The sequence below is a fragment of the Canis lupus genome, chromosome 6 (assembly GCF_048164855.1).
Source record: "Canis lupus baileyi chromosome 6, mCanLup2.hap1, whole genome shotgun sequence".
NCBI classification, from domain to species: Eukaryota; Metazoa; Chordata; class Mammalia; order Carnivora; family Canidae; genus Canis; species Canis lupus.
This window is the reverse complement of record NC_132843.1, coordinates 71,825,389-71,840,996: the sequence shown is the minus strand read 5'-3', so window position 1 is coordinate 71,840,996 and position 15,608 is coordinate 71,825,389. Positions and strand designations below refer to the sequence as shown.

At 39.1% G+C, this 15,608-nt stretch overlaps 1 pseudogene; it reads right to left on the bottom strand.

Moving 5' to 3' along the window:
* Positions 1-4,637: 4,637 nt before the first annotated feature.
* The window catches only part of LOC140635891 (small ribosomal subunit protein eS4, X isoform-like), an 83,247-nt pseudogene continuing 72,276 nt past the window's right edge, over positions 4,638-15,608 (bottom strand).

Genomic DNA, 15,608 nt, shown 5'->3' with positions numbered 1-15,608 from the left:
GCTCCGGACGTTTCACAGGTTTGCTGAGTGACTGACCTGATTTCCACTCTGATCCAGCGTCTGGTTGAACCCAAGGCCAAGAAAATATCTGTATATATGCACGACTTCTTTTTTAGCTGAAGCACAACCTGTTAGGATCAATGTGTGAGCTTAGGGAACAGGAGCAAACTGACGGGCATCAAAAGGGTGGGCTTGCCTCTGAGGCCAAATGGTGGGGGTGAAGGAATGGGGTGGGCTGCGTCCCCAACACTTAACGTTCAGTAATAAGCACAACCTTGGCTTGAAGGATTGTCTACACACAGGATGAGGTGCTGGTCTTCCACACCTTTGCCTCTGATACGAAGAATCATATACACCAAGGGTTTTCTGGGCAGGAGCTCACTTTTGCTCATTTTCCCCGTGCTCACTTGGGCAATTTCCACCTGCACAGGACTCTTTACCTGTCTTTTTAAGAGACGTTCCCCCAGTGGGTGTGGCCAGAGACCACAAAAGGAGGTGATAGTTTTCTAGTTAGTTCCAGGCTAGATTAATGGCCGGCACCAAAATATTTATGAGGGAAGAACAGACCCACCACCTCACCTGTCCAGGTTCACCACCCTGGTGCGGCCTATTGTATTGCAGACACCCTGTCTCCATTTATTAGTCTCAAAATACAGGAACCGATCCTTGCCCAGCAATGCCTCAGAGTTACTGTGAAGATCAAACATAATTATGCCAAGGGCAGCACTCTAAACTGTAAAGTGCTATACCGAGGTGAGATGTCATCAATGAGTGACTAAATAAATTGGGCCGTTAGGGACATCATCTTGTGTGGGCACAAAGCAAATAGATGACGGCTGCTAGCCGAGTTAGGTAACCCTTGCATAGGCTTTGAAATCAAAGTAATGATATACTTTTTCCATAAGATAACCCATCACTCAGAGGCCCAGTGTCGAGCTGTGATTTCTTAAGCCCTAGCTCCGTCTAGTGGTTCTTTGTTCTATTACAAATGAGATAACAAATGGTGGTTGACAAGAACTTATCTGAAATGTATGTGGTGCTGAGCTAGCTCGGTGGCGTCTGCCCACTTCATTTGAATAAGTTCATTTGAATAAGACTCTTAAGGTTATGTTATCTACTGCACAAACATGCCCACAGGGAGATTTTTCATGACAATATTAAAAACCCATCAAGCAACCTCATAATCCTGCTTGTGCAAGGAAGATAAAGAAGAGAATGGGGGAAAACTGTCATAGAGAGTTAATAAAACTTCTCGGATTTTAATGAGCTTTCATGTTCTGTGGCTCAGATAAAAAGGAAACAGATGATATTCATTTGAGGTGAGCGATGTTAAAGCCTTTTACCTGATAAGAAAAAAGAACCAGGAGATCTCTTCTATTTTAATTTTAAATGCACTACCACAGTGATTCTCACTGTGCACAATATTGTATGTGTGTGGAAGGGGGGCACCATTTTGAAAACTACAGATTTTAGTAGCACACTGGAAGAGATTAAAGGACCTAAAAGAACTCTAAAAAGTCAGCAATCTTTAACCACCATCACTACTCAGTGTGACTGTGTTTCACAGTGAGTCCATGAAAGCGTGTCTCAAAGAGGAAGCAAAGCATTCTCATGCCCAACCCTCAGCACTATCTGACTGTGGGAAGAGACTCGTGTTCTACTCTGTCCACATTCTCCTTGAATAATTTACAGGCCAAGGTTGCACGTGTTCAGTAAATATACCGGCTTTTGGGGGGCTGGTTTGACAATACACTATGCTTCTTACCTCTTTCTTGACACCTTCTGTTCCCGACTCTACATTCAGTTCCAGGATCTGCTCAGCTTAAAATTCTGAGCTCTGTCACTGAAATGTAGGAATCGTAGCTGGAGCAAGCTCTAGTCTTACAAATTTGTCAAAATTTGGTAACACATTTGTAAAGGATTCACAATATACCAATGTGCGCTGGCAAGGCAGTTGAGCGTTCCTGTGTTTTTATATAACAGGAAAAGCCACTTCTCATTTAAAGGGACAATTTTAAAGAACTGTGGCCAGAATTCCAATTAAGCTGCCTCTGTCCCTCCCTGCAGAAAGCAGGCTACCACTGTCTAGGACTTGTACCAAGAAGGATACAGAGTCTAAAATAAAAAGTCTAAGATAAAAACTCTAAAACTTGTAAACTTTTACTCCAATGTCTCTCCTCTACCCTTCTCAGCAGTCCTCCTCCTGTACTTTCTAGTGTTTTTGTTGATCCCTCAATTATGAGTTCATATCTGTATTCACACAATGGATGGAGAGCTCCGTGAAACAAAGATGAACTTTGCCAATCTTTGTTCTAACGAATGTAATTGAGCTGGGTGTAATTAGTGAGTTCACAGAGGGACTGATAGTGATGGAAGTATACCACGACAGAGAGACTGGCTGGGAAGAGTCCAGGAGAAAACAGAAAAAAAATCTTTATGCCCAACAACAACAACAACAAAAAATCTATCAAATGCAAAGGAAGACAATGCCACACGGTGGGGGGGGGGGGGCATCATGCAAAGACAGAAAATCCTTTTTCCCTTTTATTAAGACCATCAGGTATAGGTGACACATTTCAGAAAGCCAAGAACCCCTCAAACATGGGAGAGTCACCTATGAGTCCTAGAAAGCCTGGGAGACAGAATGGCCGAACAGGGACGCCTCATCATTACCAAACCATTAGCACCAGTAGGAGAATTTGAATGTGGAGGTAACTTACCTGCTCTGCCATCAAGAGTGAAATATCTAAAACGGGGAATTTGCAGCAAAAGACATTTCAGCTCCTATAACCCAGTGACTAGTGTATTATTTGTTATATTTAATTTCTGTTTGTAAAAATTATTTTCTAATAAACTTAGAGGAAGAGAGTTGTGAGAGCCATATCCACTGGAAGGACCTGTTCTTTATTATAGATACCTCCCCACCCCACCCCAACTCCTCCCTCACCCCCTCCACCCCAGATCTGTTGGGAGAAGGGAGAAAAATCTGCCGCAATTAGAATCTATGCGACTGGGGGGTGGGAAGCATGCACAGATGTGGGTGTTGCATTCAACTGTGGTTAACTCAACAGGCATTTATAAATGTTGTAGAATTGGGTTATGTCCTTCTAAATGCCCAAAGTTAATATCCTTCTTTCTCATTTCCTCTTACCATCAGAGAACAGGATCTGTTACTCCCTCTCGTGGAAAATAATTAAAAGCCATTTACAACAGTCTCGTTTTATCATAACAAACATTTGCTCAGAGACTAGCATATACCAGACACTGGGATAGATTCTAAGGATGGAAAGATGCTGATGATTGGTACTTGCCCTCGAGAAGCTCAATAAATGCTCTGTGAGTTTTTGCTTCTTTATAATTTCTCTCCTTTTACCTACTTTACTCTCTCAGATGTACATTCTAAATCTCGCTTTGTCAATAAATTACAACTCAGCTTCATCTCAACCCTGAAGATTTTTCCAGCTCCTCTTAACTGAGACTTGGCTTTCTTCAAAGTCTCAAAATTCCACAGATCCCCCTCCTTTGGAGGATATTCATCTGCTATGGCCTCTGTACCTAAAAGCCAGAGGCTGTGGTGAGAATTCATCTAATTCTTCACTACCATATCCAAACCACTACTCTTCTACATTCAGGTAACCTTTCTCCTTTGAAGACCACGATCAAGAGAAATAACACTCTATCTACTCTTCTTCATATCTTAAAATAGATTTAGGGATATTTTTATTCCATTTTGAAAAAGTCGAAATGTTGTGGGACATTGCAAAGAAATATTGAGTAGCCAGGGAGATACACACAGGTTAAAACCCAACAGACACATCTGGGTAGAGCCAGAGATTGGAAATCACCAATTTATAGCCTTCAGAGGAGGCTGAGAAGGAACAGTTTGGAAGCAGGGACAACTGCGAGAAGCAGTTTTATAGAAGCCCAGAGGGAGAAAGTCTTGAAGCAGGAGAAATGAAGACACCATCATAATAGCATTATGCTGTGAACACTGGAAAATGTCCACTGAATCTAGTGATTCATTGGTGATTTGAGACCTTGGTAGATACATTTTCAATAGAGTACTGGGGAAGAAGCCAAATTACAATGGGTTTAAAGAGTAAGGAGAAACTTACAATCAATATGGCAGATTGAGCTAAGGGGTAATGAGTACTGCCTTTCCACACAAAACATAGAAATGACAGGGGAAAAAATGTTTTTAAACATAATTAATAGATTGCCAAGCTCAAGAGCAAAATGGGGGAAATTTCAGATGTCAAAAATAGGGAGGAAACCACTAACGTTAGAGGGAATCTAACGGGGGCGGGGGAGGCTTATAACCTGAAAAGAAACACACCCTACAGGCTGGAGTTTTAGTATTTGCGTGATGGTATAAGCCAAGAACACGGGCTCCTTTCATAGTGGGGAAACTGGCACTGGATTTTTGGTGAAGTCAAGAGCTTGGAAAATTAGGACCTACCAGCCCTATTTCTCAGCTTGCCCAGAAAATGGGTAGAAACAGTTGACCTTCAGAAATCAGAACCTCTAGACAAAGCATTCCACATATTTGAGGTAGAATTTTCCCAGGTGCCCTCACAGTGTATCAACTCTGTGCCAAGAAATTTATATAGAAATCTCACATAACCCAAAAAAAAAAAAAAAAAAAGAAATCTCACATAACCCTGTCAGAATCCAGTAAGAAACTACCCACGTAGAAAAAAAACCGATACCAACCAGTACACCTTAAGCTCCAACTCATAAAAATTCCCCCCAACAGTGAACATACAGCCATAATTATGAATTACTCCAAATTGAGTTTTCCAAAATTAAATACTCAAACTGAAAAGGCAGCATAAAGGGAAACAAACAAATCCAGACATATTGCAGTGAAACCTCAGAACATAAAAGGAAAAGGTAATCTTAAAAACTATCATAGGAAAGGATAGATTAGCTACAAAGAGATGAAAATGAAACTGCCATTGGGATCTCAACATGAATAAGAGAGAAACAATGGAATACATGATGAATTCCTATATATGCCCAATGGAATGGCTAAAATTAAAAAGATGGATAATACCATATGTTGGCAAGGATGTAGAGCCTCCAGAACTCTCATATGTTGTGGAAATGTGAAATAATAAAAGCCACTTGGGAAAATAGGCTGGCAGTTTCTTTTTTGTTGTTGTTATCACGCTATATTATCTTTAACTAAAGATTTCCAAACACATCACCTAAAGACTATTTTACCCACTGCTCTGTTTGGCCACCAGTCTCTCATCTCTCTCTTCAGCAATGGTGAGGTGGATACCCTTTCCACAGGGAAGAGAAATCCATGGTTTGTCGCCTTTGCCAATACCAGAGAGAGAGCCAGGTGGCAAAGGTCATTGTTGTCATTGGCATCTTTCATATGAACTACATCAAAAGAACAAGGGTGTCTCTCTCAATTGGTGATCGCACCAATTCTTCCCAGGTAAGCACCTCTGGTCACCATGCACAGATTACCGGTGTCAAACTTGATGAAGTCAGTAATCTTTCCAGTTTCCAAATCAATCTGAATGGTGTCATTCACTTTAATGAGGGGCTCAGGATAGCCGACAGTGTGAGCATCATGGTCACCATATGGGGAATTTCTTTTGTTCCCACAAAGATCTTTCTCACTTTGCACAGTTTATACTTAACTTCCTCAGGTGTAATCTGATGAGGAGCAAAGCAACCGTTGGTATCATAGATCAGTTGGAAATTCTCCCCAGTCTTGTCAATGCTGACGACATCCATAAAACCAGCAGGGTAGGTTATATCAGTTCAGACTTTGCCATCAATATTAATAAAATGGTGCATACAGATCTTTACTTCACCTCCTGTTAGGACATACTTAAGTCTGTTCCTCAGAAAAAGATGAGAGGGAGACATTCTCTCAGCTTAGGGAGGTTAGTAGATGAATGAGGGCAAACACACTGGCCAGTTTATCCAGCTTCCAATGCTTCGAATCGGCTACATGCTTCAGATGCTTCTTGGGATCATGAGCCATGGCTGCTCTAGGCACAAAAAGAGAACTGCTTAGCTTGACAGTTTCTTATCAGACTAAACATTCACCTCCCCCTAAAACCCAGAAATTCCACATACGTCCATGAAAAGATTTGTTCACATCAGCTTCATTCATAATAGTTAAAACCTAAAAATACCCCGTGTCCATCACTGGCAGAATAAGTCCACTCAAACAATAGAATACTACTCAAAAATAAAAACAAACTTCAGATAAATAGATGAGTCTCAAAAACACTATGCTGAATGAAAAAGCTTTAGACAAAAAAAGAACATGGTCTATGATTTCATTCATACAAAATTCTAGAATAAGCAGATGAAATTATGGTGAAAAAAAAATCAGAATAGTGTTTGCCTCTCAAGGGGGATTCTAGGGATTACCTGGGAAGGGACATGATGGAACTTCCTGGCGTATGGCACCATCCTATATCTTAATGAGAGTATAGGATATACAGGTACATGTATTTGTCACAATTCATAAAATGATACATTTGAGTTTCATGCATCATGTATATTTTATTTCAAAAAAGAAAATCTAAACACATACTGAACCATAGCTAATTATACTCAGTCTTAAGTGTTTAAGGGTGAAGTATATGGATGTCTACAACTTATTTTGAAATGCATCAAAAAGAAAGATGGAGAAATAGATAAATGAATGTAGGATAAAACAAATACAGCACAATGTTAATAACTATAGAATCTAGGTGGTTAGGATATAGGTGTTCACCGTAAAGCTCTTTCAAATGCTCTATATATTTGAATTATTTTCATATACATCTGAACTATTAATTTGAAGAGGAGTATAAAAATGGCATTTTCAGATACAGAAAGGATAAAACTGACAGATATTTGCTGAAATGATTAAGAATATACTACAGCAGAAAACAAAATGTGCTGAAAAGAGAGTACAAGATACAATGGTAAACAGAGAAACTTGTAAAAACTGTTAGTTAACCTCAATAAATACTGGCTCCTAAAAATAATGAGGCCAATAACAGGTAGATTGGAAGAATGTTAACAATATAGTGACACTGAAATACCTGACAACAGTGAAATGAATATTGGAAATTGAAGTATTCTAAAGTCCTTATTTTAACATAGCAAGGATCTGTGAAATTTTAGAGTCTGTTAGAAAAAACAGCAAAGGGAAAATTGGACATCCACATGCAGAAGAATGAAACTAGACCACTCTCTTACACCATACACAAAGATAAACTCAAAATGGATGAAAGATCTTAATGTGAGACAAGATTCCATCAAAATCCTAGAGAAGAACACAGGCAACACCCTTTTTGAACTCGGCCACAGTAACTTCTTGAAAGATACATCCATGAAGGCAAGAGAAACAAAAGCGAAAATGAACTATTGGGACTTCATCAAGATAAGAAGCTTTTGCACAGCAAAAGAAACAGTCAGTAAAACTCAAAGACAACCTACAGAATGGGAGAAGATATTTGCAAATGACGTATCAGATAAAGGGCTAGTTTCCAAGATCTATAAAGAACTTATTAAACTCAACACCAAAGAAACAAACAATCCAATCATGAAATGGGCAAAAGACATGAACAGAAATCTCACAGAGGAAGACATAGACATGGCCAACACGCACATGAGAAAATGCTCTGCATCACTTGCCATCAGGGAAATACAAATGAGATACCACCTCACACCAGTGAGAACGGGGAAAATTAACAAGACAGGAAGGAAATATCACATGTTGGAGAGGATGTGGAGAAAGGGGAACCCTCTTACACTGTTGGTGGGAATGTGAACTGGTGCAGTCACTCTGGAAAACTGTGTGGAGGTTCCTCAAACAGTTAAAAATAGACCTGCCCTACGACCCAGCAATTGCACTGCTGGGGATTTACCCCAAAGATACAGATGCGGTGAAACGCCAGGACACCTGCACCCCGATGTTTACAGCAGCAATGTCCACAATAGCCGAACTGTGGAAGGAGCCTCGGTGTCCATTGAAAGATGAATGGATAAAGAAGATGTGGTTTATGTATACAATGGAATATTACTCAGCCATTAGAAACGACAAATACCCACCATTTGCTTCGACGTGGATGGAACTGGAGGGTATTATGCTGAGTGAAATAAGTCAGTCGGAGAAGGACAAACATTATATGTTCTCATTCATTTGGGGAATATAAAAAATAGTGAAAGGGAATAAAGGGGAAAGGAGAAAAATGAGTGGGAAATATCAGAAAGGGAGACAGAACATGAGAGACTCCTAACTCTGGGAAACGAACTAGGGGTGGTGGAAGGGGAGGTGGGCGGGGGGGTGGGGTGACTGGGTGACAGGCACTGAGGGGGGCACTTGATGGGATGAGCACTGAGTGTTATTCTATATGTTGGCAAATTGAACACCAATAAAAAATAAATTAAAAAAAAAGAAAGAAAAGAAAAACCAGCAAAGAGAAATGGGAATGGGGATAAAGAAAATACAATCAAACTAAAATATGCCACAAAAAGAGGGGGGAAAAAGATGTAAAGAATAAATATGGTGGGACATCTGGGTAGCCCAGTGGTTGAGCAACTGCCTTTCGCTTAGGGCATGATCCTCACAGGGGTCCTGGGATTGAGTCCCACATCAGGGTCCCCAGAGGGATTCTGCTTCTCCCTCTGCCTGTCTCTCCCTCTTTCTCTATGTCTCTCATGAATAAATAAGTAAAATCTTTAAAAAAAAAAAAGAATAAATACAGTAGACATAAAAAATGTATTACCCAAAAATATCAGTAATCACAATAAATGTAAATGGATTAAATTTGCTTATTAAACTTTTAAATCAGATAAAAACAAAACAATATCACTCTTTTGGTGGTTTAAAAGAATCTCACTTGGAGCACAATTACACAGAAATGTTTAATACAGAGAGAGATGGAAATGGATATAGTAGGACTTTGGATTTGGGCAATATTTCAAATTAGAAATTTTAAAACCCTTCTACATATATCAAAAAATATTGAATAAAACAAATAAATGATTATATATATATATATATATCTTTTTAAGTGAGTAGCTATCAAGTGAAATGTAAATAAATGCTCGGGGATTAAAAGCAAAGACAGAACTAAAAACCAAGCAATGAGCACAATGATTTTACACTGTGATCACCCAAGCAAAGTGGGGGTGGGGAGGGTGGAAAACCAGACCAAGGCCAGGTCAATTTTATTCTGTGGACAGTCTAAAGGAACAAAAGTTTAAACAGGTGCATGAATTGCTCTACCTTCTGGGGATACAGTAGTGAATAAACAATAAATAACCCTTAAGGAGCTAAATTCTGATTAGGTAAGATTAGCAAAAAATAATACATACTTTATTTTGCATGTTAAAACACAGATTTTTTTTATTCACTTTTATTTCCTTGTGGAGCTAAAGAAAAATGATTCAGAGCAGGTATAATCATTATAGGAAATATATGAACTGTCAGTATTACTTTCCAGCAGGGGATCTTGGAGAAGGGTGCTGTTAAGTTAAAGAGATATTTCGGTTGTTTTCAGCCTTCTCAAAAGATTCTTTGGCATTTTATTTCCATTGATTTCTTCAGTTCAGCACTGGTATTGGAACCTACAAAATGTTACTCTAATCTCATTCTAACATGACTTTTATGAAAAAGATCTTATTTTTCCTTTAAACAAAAGACCGTAGCATCTAATTAGTACTTTGATAATCCTACTTAGTTACTCACTGCTGCATAACAAATTACCTCACAATTTAGTAGCATAAAGCAACTAATATTTATTATCTCACAATTTATTTGGGTCAGCAATCTAGGGAGCTTAGCTGGGTGTCTTACAAGGTTTCTCATGAGACTGCAATCAAGCTGTTAGCTAGGACTGCAGTTTAATATGCAGAGGATCTGCTTCTAAACCCCCTCTCATGGTTTTGGGCAAGATTTAATTCCACAGGCTGTTGGCCAGAAGCATCCTGCTGTCATTGCCATGTGGGCAAAGACCCTCGGAGTGAGGAAATGAGAGCGCAAGAGTGGATGCTCAAGGTGGAAACCATAGTCTCTTTGTGACCTGATTTCAGAAGTTTCATCCCATCCCCATCACTTCTACCATATTCTGTTTATTCCGAATTAACCCCACATTCAAAGGCAGGGGATTACACAAGAGTATCAGGAGGCAGAGATTTCTGTGAAGTTTCTTAGAGGCTGCTTACCACACCTGCTTTTGACCCTAAACTTCTCTTTCCAGTTTGATTATTCAACCTTTGTCCACCACAGACATTCATCTGTATCTTTGGGACATCCAGGTCACTAAACTTCCTACTAGTGTATACTACCACCACCACCACCACCATGATGTTTACTTCCCATGTTATTCAGTTTAGGTTACATTGTCTATCAGTTTAGTAAGTCTCTCACCAACATCTTAAACTCCCTTACCCCTCTACCCTCTAACTTTTCATAAACCCAACCCTGGGTAAATACACTATCTGTTCCCTCTGTGCCTGTATCTTGGCAGGTAAACCATGTAGGAGGACATTGTGAGATAGGCCAGATCGGCATTGCTATTTATACCTTCACGATTTCCTACCCTACCAGAGCCCTCAGTACTACCTGGAAGTCATGGTATACTGCTCAAGTCAGCTTGCTTGCTATGCTTTACTATTTAAAACATTTTTCCTTCAACCAGCACACTCTCACTCTCCCAATTTCAATTTTATGCCCCACTTCCCAAAATGCAAAGTCAATTATGGGAGTTCTTTTTACTTTTTACCACAAAGACTTGTTTACAATTGCTACTATTCTCTCATCTATTCCACCTTTTGAAATAGTAGTGTGCTCTGAATATCCCTGGCCTCCTTCTCAGAAGCTTATCATTATTAATTGTACTTTGCTATCCTATATCTTCATCTTCTTCTCTTTATGAAATCCTTCACATAGAATTTTTTTTTAATTCCTGATCCCACTTCCTACTCTATCAACTGCTATCCTATATTTCTCCCCTTTTTCACTGCTGATCTTTAAAGAATTGCCTAAACTAACTATTTTCATTTCCTCAAGTCCTATTCTCTCCTCAGTCCAATCCATCTCTTTCCCCTCCCAACACTCTGCTGCAATGATATTCACTAAGGTCATTGGTGACCTCCAATGAATATTTTCTACATTTTTTTTAAATACTTAGAGCCAATGAATATTTTTCACTCTTCACAATACTGGACCTCTTGGTGGCATTTGAAATGCACTTTCCTTTGGCTTCTGTGATGTCACATTTCTAATTTTCCTCTTCTGTTTCTGTAGTGGCATTATTTATATATATGTTATCCTGGAATCTTTTAAACACATTTCCATATTGTGTTCACTTTCTTCATGATGAGTCCAACTTCCAAGGCAAAGATCGAGGCCTGCCTTGTTAGCCTCCCTTGCAATCAAGTGTAAGCATGTGATATTAAGTCCTACTACTTACTGCAACCACATGAGACTTAGAGTTGGAAGAAAATGATAGAAGAAAAGAAACAAGTCAAACTAAAATTGCTTCCAAAGGTTATTGTGAAGATTAAAATCTGGTAATATGCATTCAGTAATTGAAACAGTGCCTGGGGATGGCTGGGTGGCTCAGCAGTTGAGCATCTGCCTTCAGCTCAGGTCGTGATCCCGGGGTCCTGGGATCGAGTCCTGCATGAGGCTCCCTGCAGGGAGCCTACATCTCCCTCTGCCTGTGTCTCTGCCTCTCTTTCTATGTCTCTCATGAATAAATAAATAAATCTTTTTAAAATTAAAGCTAATTAATTAATTAAAACAGGATCTGGCACAGTGCAAGCACTATGTAAGTGTTAAGTTTTATTATTCTTAAAGGAACACTGGCAGGTTTTGACAATCTTTTGGCATACAGTAAACGTCCTTAGTTATAAAAAAACAGAGTTGGGCATCATTACTCTATTGTATAGTTTCAAATAACCCAAAAAATTTCATTTATTTATTTACTTACTTACTTACTTACTTATTTTAAGTAGGCTCTGCACCCATCATGGAGCCAATGCAGGGCTTGAATTCAAGACCCTGAAATCAAGACCTGAATTGAGGTCAAAAGTCAGTTAACTGACTGAGCCACCCAGGCACCCCCTCCAAAAAACAAAAAACAAAAAAACAACTATTTTAAGAGTCCTATTATCACTATCAACCAATGATTTTCATCAAATATAAGACACACTAAGCCATCTGAGGACCTGCTACCTTGGCTATATTGCTGGTAAAAATCACAGATAGATCAACTGATAAAGAAGCAGACCAAGATGTTTAGCATGAATTATAGGAAGTAGGAAGCTTCAGTGTGACTTCAGTCATGGTATCAAATGCCAAACCAATATTTCTGGGTGTGGCCAGCTGCAAAAGGACATGGCCAACCTTCACACGTGGAATTTAGTCCCTCAGAAATTAAAAGAGAAAGGGGTGGGAATGAGGGAGACACTTTGGACTAGAGGGCAGAAATTAACTCAATTAACCCGAGACAAGGACTCCCCTCCTTCACATCCCTCTAAACCCACCAAGGCTGGGGATTAGCTATAACTATAAATTGTATAAAATAGGAAGAGGCCTTTTTTAATGGATTGTTGCTTTACAAAGCTAAATAATATAGAACAATAAGTACATAATTTTATATAATCTATTATATTTTATATAATTTTATGTTATATTTTATATAATCTACATGTCTGTAAAATGTCATATATTATCTGCTTCACTTAGTTGTGATGAGGAATAAACAAATTAATAATGTAAAGCAATGAGAAAAATGTCTGGCACACCACTGTTTGTTTGTTTGTTTTTGGCTATACATTATGCCCTGCCATTCTCTTTTACTGTTTAAAACTGGTTGATGCAACTAAACTGTCTGTAGCTCAGGAGCTTGTGACAGGAGAGACACTGCACACGAAGAAAAGGAAGAAAAACCGTGAATTCTAGGAATTTATCTTTGAAGCTAAAATCCCCCTCCCCACTAACTTTCCAGGAAACTATAGCAGAGGTCTCTCTTTTTTCTTTTTAAATCACCCCCATCTGAGCTGGTGGTGTATTTATTTCTCCTATATTTTATTTTGTGTTTTTATTAGTTTCAGGGGTAAAATTTAGTGATTCGTTAGTTGCATATAACACCCAGTGCCCATCACCCAATTATCGCTTCCCCCTACCCATCTCCCCTCCAGCAACCCTCAGTTTCCTAGAGTTCAGTGTCTCTCATCATTTGCTTCCCTCCCAATTTACATCTTTTATTTTTCCTTCCCTTCCCCTATGTTCATCTGTTTTCTTTCTTAAATTCCAAATATGAGTGAAATCATGTGGAATTTGTCTCTCTCTGATTGACTTATTTCGCTGAGCACAATACTTCTAGTTCCACCCATATCATTGCAAATGGCAAGATTTCATTCTTTTTGGTTGGATATAAATATATCTCACATCTTCTTTATCCATTCATCTCTTGATGGACATCTGGGCTCTTTCCATAATTAAGCTATTATGGACATTTCTGCTATAAACATTGGGGTGCATTTGCCCTCTTCGAATCACTATATTTATAGCCTTTGGATAAATACCTAGTAGTGCAATTGTTGGGTTGTAGGATAACTCTCTTTTGTAACTTTTTGAGGAATCTCCATATTGTTTTCCAGAGTGGCTGCACCAGTTTGCATTCCCACCAAGAGTGTAAGAGAGTTCCTCTTTCTCTGCATCCTCACAAACATATGTTATTTCCTGAGTTGTTAATTTTAGTCATTCTGACAGATGTGAGGTGGCATCTCATTGTGGTTTTGATTTGTATTTTCCTGATGCCAAGTGATGTTGAGCATTTTATCATGTGTCTGTTGGCCATTTGTATGTTTCCTTTGAGAAATGTCTGATTGGAAAAACAAATATTACTAAAATGTCTATGCTAGCCAAAGCAATCTACACATTCAATGCTATCCATATCAAAATACACCAGCATTTTTCATAGAGCTGGAACAATCAATCCTAAAATTTGTGTAAACTGAGAAGACCCCAAATAGCTAAAGAAATGTTGAAAAAGAAAACCAAAACCAAAGGCACCACAATACAAAGTTGCAATCATCAAGACAGTATGGTATGGGCACAAAAATAGACACATAAATCAATGAAACAGAATAGAGAACCCAGAAATGGACCCTCATCTCTGTGGTTAACTAATCTTCAACAAATCAGGAAAGAATATCCAATGAAATAGACAGTTTCTTCAAAAAATGGTGTTGGGAAAACTGGACAGCCACATGCAAATGAATGAAACTGGACTATTTCCTCACACCATACACAAAATTAACTCCAAATGGATGAAAAACCCAAGGATGAGACAGAAATGCATCAAAATCCTACAGAAGAACACAGGCAGGAACCTCTGACCTCAACCTCAGGGACATCTTGCTAGACCATCTCCAAAGGCAAGAGAAACAAAAGCATAAATGGAACTATTAAGACTTCATCAAGATAATAAGCTTTTGCACAGCAAAGGAAATAGTCAACAAAACTAAAAGGCAACCTACAGAATGGGAGAAGGTACTTGTAAATGACATGTCAGAGAAAGGGCTAGTATCCAAAATCTATAAAGAATTTATCAAGCTCAAAACCTAAAAAACAAACAAACAAAAAATCCAGTCAAGAAATGGGCAGAAGACATGAACAGACATTTCTCCAAAGAAGACATATAAATAGCAGAGGTCTCTTACGAGAAGTGGTGGGCAGAGGCCTTGAGGGTGCTGGTTGCCTGATCTCACAGTTAAGGGGGGCTTCACCTACCACAGCCTGACTTTCTACCCACTACAATGCCTACTGCAGCCAGAGTCTTCTTCTCCAACCCAAGCCAGGGATCCTCAATCCTCACAGCTTTGTGAGCAGCAGTTTCTATAGCCTCAACCACACAAATGACTATCCAACTACACCCAGAGTATCCAGGAAAACAGCGTAAGATTTTCCTCTCTGTGCTTAACATTGAGCAAAATTCAGAATTGAAAATCCAGTGGAATAATAACTCCAGTGCTTTTAAGTCACTGGGGAATCATTGTGACACTGTTTGGATAGCTTTGGTTTGTTTACATTATACATGATCTCGTTATCACAAGATTTCACTCTTCACCAGCATGGATCCTACTTATCTCCGCTCTTCAAATGCCACTTTGTTTACTCATTGACCATCCTGTCTGAAAAATACTGTCTCAGCATCAACAGGCCCCTCCTGAGGCCACCTAATAAGTCACTTTATAAAATATCTTCCAGTAAAAACTATTTAGAATGAATTATCAGGAGCCTTAACACAATTTATCTCCAGGGGTGTCTGGGTGGCACCCCTAAATTAGTGTCTGCCTTCAGCTCAGGTCATGATCCCAAGGTTCTGGGATAGAGCTCCCTGCTTGGTGGGGAGCCCTCTTCTCCCTCTCGCTCTGCCACTCCCCCCGCTTGTGCTCTCTCTCTCTCTCTCTCTCTCTCTGTCAAATAAATAAATAAAATCTTTTTTAAAAATACAATTTACCTCTATAAAGTATTGACTATTACAATACCGTTCTAAAAGTACTATTATCTATCATCTGAAGAAGGAAGAAAAGTGAAGAAGAACACAAAGAAACCAGAGCAT